Source organism: Macrobrachium nipponense, chromosome 25 (assembly GCF_015104395.2).
Source record: "Macrobrachium nipponense isolate FS-2020 chromosome 25, ASM1510439v2, whole genome shotgun sequence".
In the NCBI taxonomy this organism is placed as follows: Eukaryota; Metazoa; Arthropoda; class Malacostraca; order Decapoda; family Palaemonidae; genus Macrobrachium; species Macrobrachium nipponense.
Window position 1 is genome coordinate 48,217,215 of NC_087214.1, and position 13,327 is coordinate 48,230,541.

The window sequence follows — 13,327 nt, forward strand, 5'->3', positions numbered from 1 at the left end:
AGTGAATTAATGTCCTGTGTGGTTTCCTTAGTTTTCCTAGTATAGTTTTGGGCACTATTAATCTACCTCTGCTTGCTCTTTCTGATATTTTTAGTTCCATGATGTTTCCGGCAATTCCTTCTATCTGTTTCCATGCCTGAATTATCATGTAGTGTTCTCTTCTCCTTTCTAGACTATATAATTTTAAAAATTGTAGTCTTTCCCAGTAGTCAAGATCCTTAATTACTTCTATTCTAGCTGTAAAGGGCCTTGTACACTTTCTATTTGTGCAATATCCTTTTAGTAGTGTGGGTACCATATATTGCAGTATTCAAGTGGACTACGAACATACGTTTTATAAAGCATAATCATGTGTTCATCTTTTCTTGTTTTGAAGTGCCGTAACAACATTCCCATTTTTGCTTTGAATTTTGCTACTAGAATTGCTATTTGATCATTGCATAACATGTTCCTATTCAACATCACTCCAAGGTTTGTAACTGCTTCCTTATTAGTGATTGTCTCGTTATTAGGTCTCCTATATGCATAGAGCTTTCCTTCTTTATCTCCATAATTTATTGATTCAAATTTATCAGAGTTAAATACCATCCTATTTACCTCTGCCCATTCATATAGTTTGTTATGGTCTCTTTGTAGCTCGTTCCTATCTTCATCACAAGTAATTTCTCTATTTATTTTTGTGTCATCAGTGAAACTACTCACTACCGCGTCCTTAACATTACTGTCTATGTCTGCAATCATAATAACAAACATCAATGCAGCTAGCACCGTACCTTGTGGTACACCGGATATTACCTTAGCTTCATCCGATTTCTTATCATTTGCAATAACTATCTGTTTTCTGTTGTGTAAAAATTCTTTTATCCATCTTCCTACTTTGTCCACCATATTATGTTTTCTAATTTTCTTTGCTAATATATTATGGTCTATCATGTCAAAAGCTTTTGCAAAGTCTAAATAAACCACATCTGTTTCTTTTCCGTTTTTCATATTTTTATATATGTTCTCACGGTGGACTAAAGTTGGTTTGTGTACTTTTTCCGGGTACAAAACCATGTTGTCCTATATTAAACAGATTATTTTTTATTAAATGTTTCATGATATTTTTCTTCAATACCCTTTCATACACTTTCATAATATGTGATGTTAGACTCACAGGCCTATAATTACTTGCCTCTAGTCTTGATCCACTTTTGTAAGTAGGGGTAATATATGCTAATTTATGCTCATCATAAATCTTGCCTGTATCTACACTTTGCCTTAATAATATTGCAAGGGGCTTTGCGATAGAATGAACTAATTTAACAAAATAGCAGGGACACCATCAGGCCCAGCTGCTGATCCATTTTTAATTTCATTAATAGCCTGCACAATTTTGGCTTGATTAATATCTATGTCTGATAAATATTCACTATTTTCATCCCTTATTTCTGTATCAGCATCTTCATTATCAATTCTAGGGGTAAATTCTCTCTTACATCTTTCTGCCAATATGTTACATATTTCTTTTTGTTCATTTGTTAATCTCCCTTCATTTCTTAGAGGGCCTACTTCTATTCTTCTTTTATCCATCTTTTTTGCATATGAGTACAATAGTTTGGGGTTTTGCTTGATATTTACTAGGGTTTTTTCTTCAAAGTCCCGTTTTTCATTTTCTTTTGATTGTATAATCTTTTGTTCTGCATTTTCTATCTTACATTTCAGTTCCATCACTTTCCATGCATTCTTTTCTTTTGCAAGACCTTTTTTCCACTTTCTGATTTTCTGGAACAACATCCTTCTGTCTCTTGGTATGCATGACTGTTGTTTTTTTTCTTCTTTAGTTTATATTTATCCACTATTTTCTCTAATATTTTATAGAATATATCCGTATTTACCTGTATATCATCACTTACGAATATGTTATCACAATCTTTGTTTAACTCTTCATTTATTTCTGGCCATTTTATATTTTTACTGTAGAAATTGTATTTTCCATATCCTTCCCACTATTTCATCTCTTGCTTATCTCTGTTTTCACTTGCTTTGGAATGGACTGTTAATTCTATGACATTATGGTCTGAAATACTTGCATTATAAACTATTATTTCTTTACCATAATTCACCTCGTTCACTAATACTAGGTCTAAAGTATTTTCCTTTCTTGTTAGCAGGTGATTCATTTGATGAATGTTGTATTCTAGTAGCATATCTAATAGCTTTTCGAATTGCCTCTTATCTTCTGCACTACTATTACTCTCTTTTTTATATGTATAAATACAACCACATTCTATGAAAGGAAAGTTAGTCTCCGGATTGGAGAATAGTTCAGTCTTTGTGATATCTACATATATCTAGAAAGGTGATGGAAATGAAAAATATATCTACTAGAACCCTAAAACAAGTTAACGAACTTTCTCACTTAGCTATAGGCCTAGCATTTCTGGCTACGACAATTGTACAATTATACTAACAAGAGAGAAAGAGAGGGAGAGAGAGAGAAGTGTCGCGCCTACCGTCTTCCATCCAGTCACAGGTTTCATTTTATATCAAAATTACTTTGAAGTTTCCAAGTTATAACAAATTTTACTCATGAACAGCTTAGTCCTTGAATTGCAAAAGTCTAAATCTTAGAGCAAAAAACCCCTATTTTTATGGTTTACTTAATGACCTCACCTGTGTTCCTAGAGAAAAAAAATCACCATAAATTTAAAGAATAAACAATCTTAGATTATTAATGATAAAATGCTCCATAGTACTATATGGTATATGCAAGAAGTGCAGAAGAGAAGTATTCCAGTGCATGTAAAATGCGAATAAAAAGCAGTAGAATGCTCTCAATTCCTGCTATAGAATACGCAGAAGTAAGAAGAGTATAAAGGCAAAATGAAGTTAATAAAAAGTTAAAAAAAAAAAAAAATTATGCGACTTAAAAAAAATTTCGCCCTAGACCGATTCAAATGTACTCGAAATTCCTTGTCAAATCTTGCCTGGCTTAAGCTAAACATACACCAAGATCTGTTCTATAGAATACACAGAAGGAAAAACAGTAAAATAAGTCAAATTAAGCCAATATAAAGTAAAAAAAAAAAAAAAACTTATTTCTGCACTGGATATCAAACGAACAATGTTTCATTCTAGACCGATGCACGATGTTACAATACCGGAAGCGCTGTTTCAATAACGAAAACACTTATTACATTTATATGGCATTGAAACTAATAATAATAATAATAATAATAATAATAATAATAATAATAATAATATTCATTTCCAAGCAGATAATTTAACATACTTTATACAAAAGTTTGAATACGTTTTCCATATCAAAATTTTTGTCACTGATTCACGTGACCATTTTTATATCCACGGATATTAAGCCACAGATGTTCCTTTATATATATATATATACATATATATATATATATATATATATATATATATATGTGTGTGTGTGGTGTGTGTGTGTGTGTGTGTGTGTGTGTGTGTGTGTGTATATATATATATATATATATATATATATATATATATATATATATATATATATATATATTTACCCCCCCTCTATTCCCTAAACTACACAAACTGGGAACTCTTACCTGTTGCCAACGGTGCCCTGTCTGTAAGATGTCACGAGGCTTATTAAGACTGCGTAAATATACAAAAAATATCATTTATTTCCCAAAGCAATTGGTTATAAACAAAGAACAAAATGATTAACAAGTCATAATGGCACAAATACCCAAATCTGCCCATAAAGAAAACCATAAGATAACATTCTACCTTCCGGACTAAGGTTACACTCTCAAACCCCAAACAAGTCACACTGTCTAGTATTAGTCAATTAGAGAATTCCATTCCTAATCAACCATGGAATCGGACCCCATCTGTAATAAAGATACTAGTTTATAGACACCACACGTCACTCTTTTCAAAGTATTTACGTAAAGAGAATATTTCCACACTTCTCTCTCTTTCCCAAAAGGTACAGATTTTCTAAGTTTTTAAAGAACGTGTCTTTACCTTTCGATGGGCGTTCTCTCTGACACCTTTAGGGTAACCGCTTGTTCTCTCCTTTGCACAAAGAATGCGTCTTCCACAAGTACCTGAACCAGTAGGCCTGTAATACGCGTACAAACGAATGCACATGCCTCGCAAACGGGAACGACCTCTGAGACAAGTTGCTTGTTCAGCAAATACCATTCTCTCTCCGGTGAACTTTGCAGTGTACCACCCTTGTCTCAGGCAAGCAGAGCTATGTGACTTTATTATTATATAAAACACTTTAACATATTATTAGCCATTCCCCCTCTTTCACCTCTTTAGAGGAGCTCGGCTACCCTAATGCTAGCACCCGCCTAGCTCTAGACACACAAGCGTCTTACAATATATATAAAACCAGAGGCTGGCTCAAAAAAGAAAATAATGCACTCCCGTCTCACACCATATCGGCAACTAATGCCCATGTATCAATGTACCACATGACTTAGAGCCACCTCGTTGCCGGAGCACTTGTGCTTCGTCGAATGCATAAAAGTTTTAAGGACTCCAAGTACACAAATGGCGATCAGTATAGCGCCTAACATGATCATTACTATTGGTATAAGTATAGCGGTCATCGAAAAAAAAAAAAAAAAAGGTTCATCTTCACCACTATCTTCGAGTGGCGGGACAGTAATGGACTCCACTGTAGCGGGATTCGAACGCCTTATGGCTTCCGTGAAGGTGTCGGTGAAACACCTTTATCGACGAGTTGTAGACACGCCGACTAAGTACCATGAAGAAGTCTGTAAGAATCCTGCAGGAACTGTCAAACAGCTGGATCCCTGTAGAATGAGCGAATTGTTGTAGACTCAGGTCGAGTACGTAACCCAACTCGAAACAATCAGCACGCGCCATTATTCAGCGCCTGCGACCCTCGTGAGTGTATCCAACACCCTCCCGTCGCGAAACTGTAGATCGACGTTTTCTACTGAAGTAAACGTGGTCACCACCCCGTTATTCTATGCAAGTGCTACTCGCACCCGCCTCATCGAAGACTGTAGACTCCTGGTTTATCCCAGAAATTATATCGAAGACATCTCATCCTTTGCCAAGGCAGTCCACAAAAATGCCCTTCGTGTGTAGACTTGACTCAATCTCTGGTACTGTAGAACGAAGTCGTCTCCCTTGGCATCCTCACGTAGAGTTGGGAATTCTCCAAAGTCATTGTGTCCGTATTTAAAAGGTCTACATGGTCATAAAATAACTAAAGTCTTGTTTTACCCCACAAATTCGTCACTAATTAATATATTCAATCTACTAATCAAATATTAGAAAAGAAAAATTCCTCGCTAAACCAAAAAATCTTTACCTACTGAATTCTCACAAATAATCCCATATCTGACAAACCACACTACCAAAAGAGAACTCATAAAGTCTAACAGTACCCCTTTTTATGGTTTATATAACTAGCCTCCATAAAATAATAATGACGAAACACCCCTTCTATCCAACCCACATACCCTGACAAATTATATCTTCTATCTAATAGATAAATGCTATTAGAGCTTAACCCTCATTGCAAAAACATCTCTCGTAAGAAAAGAAAAGAAGAGAAAAAAATAAATAAATAAAAAAATAAGATAATACAACAATAGTAAGTGAACTTTCCCCTCCCCATTACACAGCGCACATAAGAGAAAAGAAAAAGAAAACCATCAGTTGTTTAATCATCTCGGACGACGTTAAGAAAGAAAAAAAAAAAACATATAATTCAACATCTTTTCCCAAAAAGGAATGTGTACCGTTACAGAATCTGCTAGCGCAGCAACCCTATCGACAAGAAAAAAAAAACAAAAAAAAAAAAAATCCCTTATATGACACGTTCTCGTGAAATGTCATAATCGGCATCTCCGCAAAACCGTGCAAATCCCGAGTCATCAATTCCAAAGGAAGGTTCGCAACCGGACTCCTTACAGCAACTTCAGCAAAAAAGAAACCCACCTATGAACACGTCAGGTGCTGAGCATTGCAGCATAATCAGACTCGCGAAGCTAGAAACTCATGATTCTCAAAAAAAAATGTTTTAGTACTGATCTTCGTAAGCACACCCCCAGAACCATCTCATTATACATAAACCATCATCTAATAAAACACCACTCAGGTGACATAAATAATTCCTCTATTTAATTACTGACCCCACGCTAAAAAAACCATCTCGTTTCTCAGCTAAAGCAAACATTTGCCGAAAAATATTAACCCCGAAATCTTACGCCAAAACGCCGCAGACTTACATACAATAAGAGAGAAAAACATTCGAAGGAAAACAAAGGAGAAGGAAAAACAAAAAAAAAAAATTTCAAGCCATTCTGTCATCAAATTACAAAAACAGATAACAAGAAAAAAAAGGAAAATGAATGCAATTGCGCGCGATCATATATTATTGCCACGACCAATTCTTTTCAATTTCGAGGTATGTGTTTAGCTTCGACTGACCTGTTCGTTCATTTAAAAACTACAAACCTATTTCCAATTTTCTCTTCAATGACTTTAAAAGGACTTCAAACTTCGGGCCTAGTTTGTAATTTAACTCATTTCTCACGTTAAGTTTTTAAAATACCTTATCACCGACATTGATCTTGGATCAGATGATTTACTAATAACTCTTTTGAACCATATCTCTGGTTGTGGACTCGAGATTACGGCTAAGACATGCGTGTCTCTCTCTCGCTGTGGATATCAGCGCTTCAACTGTATCCTCCCCCTCGGTGAGGCGTAGTTAACAAATCAAATGTGCCTCGCGCTGGATAACCAAACAAAGCTTCAAAAGGGGACATTTTAATTGAATCGCTAACCAGGTGTTAATGCTATGTCTAACAACGTTAATATATCTGTCCCAATTTCTATCATTACCACCTACCGTTTTTCTGAGCGCTTCGAGCACTTTCCTGTTCGCTCGTTCGCACAACCCATTAGCCTCGGGTCTGTATGGAATAATTGTTACTTTCTGTATTCCCATGAATTCAGCTAAACACTCCAAGGTTTTGTTCACAAATTCCCTCCCATGTCGGTTAATAGAACTTCGGGCGAACCGTATCTGCAAACGATACCATTGAAAAATGCTATTGCTACTTCTTCGGCTGTTTTATGCTTAAGTGGGAAAACCAAATTTCTACTATCCTTGTAAGTTCATCTATATCACTAGCAAGTACTTGTTCGCGTATCTAGACTCCACAAAAATTCCCTAAGACGTCCATATGTATTCTCTGAAAAGTTTACTCGGTATAGGATACGATCCTAATTTGCATGACGTTGTCCTAGCAGGCTTACATGCGTTGCACACCGCCCACAATTCCTTACGAAATTTTCCACATCTTTACCCATATTTTTTCCAAATGTATTTAGCCCGAACCTCATCATAAGTTTTTTCTATTCCCAAGTGAGGACTACCGAACCTGCAATGAACTATATCTAAAACCACTGGAATTAGGACTTTCGGAATTACGATCTGTGTCGTATCTCCTTTACTTTCACTGGTTCTCAACTTATATTTAATTTTCCTAACTAACAGATTTCCTTCTAACTCCAAACCCGAAAAAGGCAAGCTATAACGTTTCTTGACTAATTCCCCTCTCAGAAATGCTTTCGCATCTGCTAAAGACCTCGTCTTCTCTTGCTTTAGCTCTATGTGGGGTATATCCCCATTGTATGGCTTCGTTAGTGACCTGCGCGACTTGGAAACCTTCCACGTCATGAAAACTCCTGCTCAAAGCGTCCGCGACAACATTAAATTTGCCCTCTATATATTTGAGCTTTGCATCAAAATCTCTGATAGTTAGAAACCATCGAGCTCTTTTGGGAGACAAATCGGGTTTATTAAAAAGATCAAGTAACGGTTGTGGTCTGTAAGGACTTCTACTTTATTCCCCATCAGTAACATTTTAAAATGAACTAAGCTCGACACTATTGCAAAGGCTTCCTTATCTATGGTGGCCATGGACTTCTCGTTTACTGCCTTTTGTCCTGAACTTCCTGCTATAAAAAGCTATAGGATGAAATTTCCCATCAAACTTTTGCATAAGGCATGCACCTATGCCTTCCTGCTTGCATCAGTCACTAATGTAAAGGTTCCTTAAAATCTGGAACTTCAAAACCGATTCATTAGCGCATCTTAAGCTTTTGAAAACTCTCCGCCTGGGATTCCTTCATTGAAATTGAACGTCTTCCCGCAACACATCAGTTAGGGGAGCTGCTATGTTAGAAAACCCTTTTACGAACCTCCTGAAGAAACCGGCGATACCCCAGGAATGACTTAATCTCTTTCTTGATCTGGGGATGCGAAAATTCGCTATTGCTTTGACTTTATCGTCATTTACTCTAACCCCTTCCTTAGATATGACGTGACCTAGATATGTGATCTGCTTTTCAAGAACGAACACTTGGCTAGCTTGATTTTCAACCCCGCTAATCTAAGCCTCCTAAGTACTTCTGTAAGCACTTCCAGGTGTTGCGCGATCGTGTCCGTTGCGATCAGGATGTCATCCATATACACAAAAACATTTTTGCCCAATAACCCGTGCAAAACTGTGGTTCACCAACCTGGTAAAAGTCATCGGACTGCCCGATAAACCGAAAGGCATTCGCGTAAATTCATAGTTGCCCTTGGGCACTGAAAAGGCGGTATATTCCTTGCTACTCTCGCTGAGAGGGACCTGTAAGAACCTTGCGCCAAATCAATTGACTATAAATATTATGTCCCCCAATTTCGACCAAAAGATCTGGTATGCACGCAACTGGGTAGCGGTCAGGGATCGTTTTCTCATGTAAACGTCTAAAATCGACGCATACACGGACCGAATCTTCTTTCTTAGGTACCGCTAACAAGGGAAAGTTGTAAGGAGACACAATGGGTCTAATGATTCCTTCTTCTTCCATCTATTAACTTCTTTCGATCTACCTGTTCTCTGATTTTGAAAGGTATGCGATATGCAGGAATATAAATAGGTTTTGTGTTGCTCTCCAAATTTACTTATGCTCTAAGACATTAGTCAACCCCAATTTATCACCTTGCAAGGCTACCGTATCCCCAAATTCCGCCAAGAGCCCGCTTATCGCTTCAACGTGTTCGCTATAATCCGCATTAGCCAAATGTTCACTAAATGTTTGTTTCCTTGATTGTATTTCTGCCTCCGAAAACTCAGGTTCCCCTCTACGATAGCCACAGAACCGCTATCGCATTTCCAATCATGGAAGTCTACTATATATGTATTTTTCTGGTATCTCCTAACTGTATCATTACAGTTTAATAGCTCCACCCACGTAACCCCATTCTTGGATACACTGTTCACCGATGCCGTGCTAACAACTCCCCTGAGCTTTTCACTGTTTCAATAACACACACATCTGTGGGTTTTCTCATTTCCTTCAATTTAACTTTTACCATAACCTTTGAACCTGGTAGTAACATAATGTCTTCAAATAAAACACCTCTATATTTGTGGTTAGTATCTCCCCTTGCCACCGCCCATACAAATTACCACCCTCAGATATTATCCCCCTAGCATTGTTTAGTATCAGAAACAACATCCATATTAGTATCATCACCAGTATTGTTAGTATCATTTGTTACCACTATGAACTCTGATAGAACCCCCGTAATCATCTCCCAGATCACCAACGTGTGTTTTAACATTACCTTTCCCCATAACACTCGTATCACCAAGCAATTAATACCACCGAGCACCTCTCCTCTTTCAATAACCTCCATGTCCTCCATTCTATTCACGTCCTCATATGGTATGAGGTAATCATTTTCCCGATTGTTATCCCATTAGCACCCGCATGGATCGAAATCTTGTGTCTTCTACAAGCAGGATGACCCAACAAGATTTTATTACCTAAGGCAATTCCTTTTATTACCAAAAAGGTTCTGTTAACACTCTGTCACCGAGAGCAAACCTTATTTGCTACACAACCCAGGGTGTTTAATCTATGGCTTGCACATCACACCGTCTCCGTAGAGGGCTGCAAAGGGTAATTGGAGAACATGGATTGATACAAATTATAGTCCATTAGGTTTATTGATGCCCCAGTGTCTATGAAAACCGGGATATCCACATCCCCTACTGTTCCATAGACTATGGGCTTGGGCTCTGGGGCGTCCCCCACGAGACCACAATGGCATATACCAATCACCTGTACCCTTTTTGTTGATCGGGCTTCCAAAAATTTCGCCGATCCCTTTGCCCTCTGGTTTGACCCGCCTGGAAGTTCTCACATTATAATTACCAGAACCTGCGGTGCAGGCCTCGCATCTCTCCGTATCTGAGATGGACAAGACTGCCAATAATGCTCAGTACTTTTACACATTCCGCAATATTTAACCCTACACAATTTCTTTGGATGTCCTGGTTTATTGCAGTTGAAACAACGCAACTGCTGTTGCTTTTGATCGAACGATCTTTTTGTTATACTCAACTTTTGCCACAGACGATGAGAAGGAGAGTTCCGTGTCTCTCTGCTACTTCGATCCCTCGGGCTTGTCCCGTTAAAAATTGTGCTATCTACGGTGGGACATTTAGACCTGTGTTTATCTATTTGGGTATAAAGTAATTCTTCGTCTGAGGTAGGCTCAACCTTTTCATCAAAGCTATCCACTATTGCATCGGGTACCTCGTGTAAGAGCAGGGAAAAATAGATCAGTTTATGAACATTATTTAGAGGGAGATTATCCCCTGTAACCCATTTAGATGTTTTTCAATTTTCCTACCAATCTGCCACTGCGTCAAACAGCTTTGACTATGTTCTACAAGGCTATTAGTGCCTTTCCGTAGTTTATAAAGACCTCGAAGGTCTCTCACCATATCTCCGTGTTCCTTTGAGCCATATGCGGTTTTCAAAAATGCTTGCAAGTCTGTCCAGGTACGACATTTCGTAAATTGGAAACTCCTTGACCTATGACTGAGGTCTCCCTTATTGAAATCTAGCAAAGCTTTCGCCTCTCTGAATGCCTCTACATCGTCTACTATATTCTTTCCCGCTAAATAGTTATTAACTCCCTCTATGAAAATATGCAAAGGTTTGGTGACAAAGCGCCATCCACGATCCCTTTGAACGGGCTGACCCCCGCAGAAATGTTCGTCACGTGATGTAGTAGCGTCGTCGGTTTGGTATCTGCCATTTTATCTTGTTTCCCAAGGCTGTTCCCCGATCTCAATAACATCAATGTACTTATACACTAAACCCATCAAGGAGAAAAAAAAATTTCCCAACAAAAACAGATAACAAAAGGTAAGCGTGCCCCGTCCCCAATCACAAAATCAACCCCACGAAAATGGCAATAAAAAAAAATAATAATAATAAGAAAGGGATAGGAAAAGTAAGAAACGTAGGTGTTTCCGAGCTAACTCGCCTCCTCTCTCTCTCTCTCGTCTCTCTCTCTCTCTCGTCTCTCTCTCTCTCTCTCTGGCACGACTTGCCGCAAAAATCCCACTCAGGCAAGTTCGCCACACACAACATAAGGAACATGAACAAGAACAAAAAGTTAAAGAAAATCCACAAAACACAAAAAGAGGGAAAAAAATAAGAAAAAAAAAAAGAAAAAAAAAAAACTCGAAAATACACTTACGTCTTCATATGACCGTAACCGAATTCACATACACCGCAAACATGCGCGAACTGCGAAACACTTTAATATGTCGAAAACAAAACCAAACTTTTCTCCCCCCAACCCCCTTTTCTCTCTTTTTAAACACCTTTATTCCGTAATCTCAAGAAATAAACTGGCTTGGCTTGGGAGAGGAAGACTGTCTGAGGAACAGCTTCTCTCTGTCGAATCAGCAGTAATGACCCTGAGTTGCCTGTGACATGATTAATAACCCCTTCTCCTATCAAAATAAAAACCGAAACCCCCTATTTCTAACTGGTCACCAGTCCCTTCGGAGCGTACCTAGCTTGAAAAAATATATAAAAAGCCTTTACCGCTGGCACCACTATTACCCCCCCCTCTATTCCCTAAACTACACAAACTGGGAACTCTTACCTGTTGCCAACGGTGCCCTGTCTGTAAGATGTCACGAGGCTTATTAAGACTGCGTAAATATACAAAAATATCATTTATTTCCCAAAGCAATTGGTTTATAACAAAGAACAAAATGATTAACAAGTCATAATGGCACAAATACCCAAATCGCCCATAAAGAAAACCAATAAGATAACATTCTACCTTCCGGACTAAGGTTACACTCTCAAACCCCAAACAAGTCACACTGTCTAGTATTAGTCAATTAGAGAATTCCATTCCTAATCAACCATGGAATCGGACCCATCTGATAATAAAGATAATAGTTATATAGACACCACACGTCACTCTTTTCAAAGTATTTACGTAAAGAGAATATTTCCACACTTCTCTCTCTTTCCCAAAAGGTAACAGATTTTCTAAGTTTTTAAAGAACGTGTCTTACCTTTGCGCAGATGGGCGTTCTCTCCTGACACTTAGGTAACCGCTTGTTCTCTCCTTTGCACAAAGAATGCGTCTTCCACAAGTACCCTGAACCAGTAGGCCTGTAATACGCGTACAAACGAATGCACATGCCTCGCAAACGGGGAACGACCTCTGAGACAAGTTGCTTGTTCAGCAAATACCATTCTCTCTCCGGTGAACTTTGCAGTGTACCACCCCTTGTCTCTAGGCAAGCAGAGCTATGTGACTTTATTATTATATAAAACACTTTAAACATATTATTAGCCATTCCCCCTCTTTCACCTCTTTAGATATATATATATATATATATATATATATATATATATATATATATATATATATATATATATACACTATTCTAAATGTTCTTTACCTTTCCCGATGGATCTTGGCGCCTCCTTGGATCTCCAAAGTCTCTTGTGACCACTATGACAGTTATTAGTCGTCTAATTCCCCAAAATCAGGGCTGCCAGGTTCCCACACTAAGGAATTCCTCGCTCGGTCTCAGACAGTTGCCAGTTATGCAATATATTCGACTTAATCGAACTCTGAGGAACGTGTAAGATGTTTATCGTGATCTTGTTATACTCAAACTTATCGGTATGAATTCCCAGCCAGTAGCTTTTTTTTTTTTTTTTTTTTTTACTGATAAATAAGGATAAACACGACCCTTTCCGTTTTTTTTAGCTCATATTATTTAAACATTTAGTTAGATTTTTATTCTGATTTTTTTTTATGAGAGGGTAAAAGAAGCAAAACTTCTCAGCAGCAGTCCCAGTACTCCTTTCATTTGATGATGAAAAACTGGAATGAATCTTATTTAATTTGACGATGAAAAGTAACGCAGGTGTTTTTACGTCATCGTAATGAAATATAACGATA

The 13,327-nt window shown here is 37.8% G+C and overlaps 1 protein-coding gene across 1 annotated transcript in view; it reads right to left on the reverse strand.

Annotated features, from left to right (window-relative positions):
- Positions 1-12,881, reverse strand: part of LOC135199203 (uncharacterized) — a 94,187-nt gene extending 81,306 nt beyond the window's left edge. The window contains exon 1 of the mRNA XM_064227075.1: positions 12,819-12,881. The gene's annotated coding sequence lies outside the window, so the exon portion shown is untranslated. The remainder of the gene's footprint in view (positions 1-12,818) is intronic.
- Positions 12,882-13,327: the final 446 nt, after the last annotated feature.